Genomic DNA, 2785 nt, shown 5'->3' with positions numbered 1-2785 from the left:
TAAGACTAGCTTGTAGGCCCGTGCATATATGCACCGGCTCTTTTAAAAATATTTAGATTTTTTTTAGAAAATTGGGACTACCGTTTTAGTCGCTATCCCGTTTTAATTTTCTAACAAATTGTTTTAATTAAGTTTTAAAAACCCATTTTTTTCAATTGGGAAAGAGATCATGTTTTAATAGGAGAATAATTCCCGTTTTAATTAGATATGCTAGATTTTCCCTTTTCAATAGGTGAGGAATTCTCATTTTAATAGGAGAATGATTCTCGCTTTAATTAGAAGTGCTAGAATTTGTTTTAATAGGAGAGAAATTCCCGTTATAGTAGGGGAGCAATTTTCGTTGTAAAAAAAGATTCCCGTTTTTCAAATAATAGATAAATTCCCGTTTTAATAGGAGATGACGTGGAATTTTAATAGAGCTTGAAAAATACTCCTTATGAAAGCTTTAATATTAAGATATAGATATAGATATAGATATAGATTTTGATATAGATATATATACCTCCAATATAACCGATTAAAACACTGATTAATCACCGATTTTAATTGCATATATCGCTCCTGGACAGTTTCGAAAACCGATTTTAATTAATTGGGTAATTGACTGCATTCATAGATCACGGCACGTGAGGGTGTTGACTTTCAGCATTTGCATGTGCCCATGTGATGTGCTTTCTCGGGGTGAAGTGGGTGGGCTGGGTCAGATTTGGATCTTTCCACTGTAAAGTCCAGTGAAAATGCCCGTCTTGGACCAACGTAGGTGTCCCACCTTAATATGGTTAAGTAACTGAGCCTGCCAATCGAGCATAGTGACCCCAACAAAACCTTTAGCCAATAATCTCAACCCAAGTCCTAAGCGCATCTCTAGGTGGTAGCAAATACCAAATTGCCGAAATAACCCGAAAATCCAACTCAAAGTGGTGTTCACACATTTGCACCAGTTGAAGTGAACACCACCCAGAGACACTCTAACCTATTTCTAATTTATAAAAAAAATTGCAGCAATGGACTCTGTAAATTTTTGAATGGTAAATTGGTAATTTGTCAGAAAATAAAGTTGAGCCTCAAGATGAAAACGTAAATAAACTTCTTTTTTTCTTGGAAAAGTAAAACCTGTTTATATAAACGAGAGGAGGTTGTTGCTTACTAGCCAAGCAATTGTGAAGTAAACCAATTAAAAATGATGTCGTGGATGCCACCTAAGTAGTCATTTTCAGTCATTCAGTGCTAGGGAGAAACGGAATAATCACATAGCCCTTTTTTTGTTCCTTGTTTCATTAACAATAATCTTCATAATTTCACTCCATGCCTCCACCCCATCTATAAAAATATGTTCTTGGAATTGTAGTGGAAGTAAAAAACCCTCTACAGTAGGCTACTTACTCAAACAACCAGTGCCGGCTCAACCCTTATGCGAGTTAGGCGGCCGCCTAAGAGAGTCCGAATTTGTTCACATGCACTTTTGCTGGTAAAATCTACCAACGCTCTTAGTGGCGTGTCCAGCAAACAACCCTATCATTAATTTCCTTTTTTTTTTTTTTTTTTTTTTTTTTTTTTTTTTTTTTTTTTTTTTCTAAAACAAAATTAATACAATATATACATGGAAATAAAGATTTCCTAATATTTTCACCTAAAAAATACGCCACTCTCTCTCCCACTTCAAAGCAAAGAAAGTGGAGGCGGGCCTTGGCAAAAGTGGATGAAATGAAGCAGGGTAGTGTTAATCGCACAATCCCTGTACATACATCCTTAATGGTTCATTATTTTAAGGACAAACAGATTGAAAAAGCTTTGGATGTTTTCTAGAAAATGAGAACAGAAGGTTGTGAGCCAACCATTGTTAGTTATTCTACCCTGATTTGTGGATATATATGAACCACGGAATGGTTTCCGATGCTAGGAGCGTCTTTCTCCGAATTAAACTGGAAGGACCATATCCTGATTTTAGAACTTATTCAATGTTCATCACTTGTCTCTGTGAGATAGGCAGGTCTGAAGAAGCCCTGCGGCTTGTTAATGAAATGTTGGACAGTGGGATATTCCGTTAAATTTTGTACTATTTTTCTCTCATATTGTATTACAAAAGAAATGGGCTATGTGTATATTCCAGTTTGTCGTGCATCACTATCCAGATGCTGCTTTAGGAAAACTAAGATGAGTAAAGAACCAAATCCAGACAGCGTCCTGATTACATCACCTGTTGCCTCAAAATTCAACTCGTCATTGTATATTTCAGTTTTTTCTTTGTTTCAAATTAAAGAGTTGCTTACTCATTATTAAATAACAAAAAGAGAGTTGCCTACAAAGAATTGTATTCCTCGAGTTGCTCCTTTGTTGCCAGAAAGAAAGCTTTGGTTTTAAACCGCTAATGGAGAAGAGGAACGGAGAGAGATAAAGAAGTTGGAGGGAACTATGTGTGGAAGAGAAGTCTGAGAACGGCCGGGTTTTGTGAAGAGAATCTTGGGAAAAATTGATTTTCTTTTTATTTCTAAGTAATTGATTTATTAAAATAAAAAAAAAATGAAAAAAATAATAGGTTGTTTGCTGGACACGTGGCCCACTAGGGGCGTTGGTAGGTTTTATCCGCAAAAGTTCTGGTGAACAAATTCGGACTCCGCCTAAGACCTCAAATTTGGACCCATATTTCCTAATTTATCCACATATTTGTTTATTACCTAATTTTATAAATAAAAAAACACCAAAAAATGATATGATAGTCAATTTGTTTACAAATGGGTTTTCTATCCACGCACTAAATTTTGGAGTGAATTAATGTGGAGTGTAT

Source organism: Coptis chinensis, chromosome 2 (assembly GCF_015680905.1).
Source record: "Coptis chinensis isolate HL-2020 chromosome 2, ASM1568090v1, whole genome shotgun sequence".
NCBI classification, from domain to species: domain Eukaryota; kingdom Viridiplantae; phylum Streptophyta; class Magnoliopsida; order Ranunculales; family Ranunculaceae; genus Coptis; species Coptis chinensis.
This window is presented reverse-complemented; position numbering follows the sequence as displayed.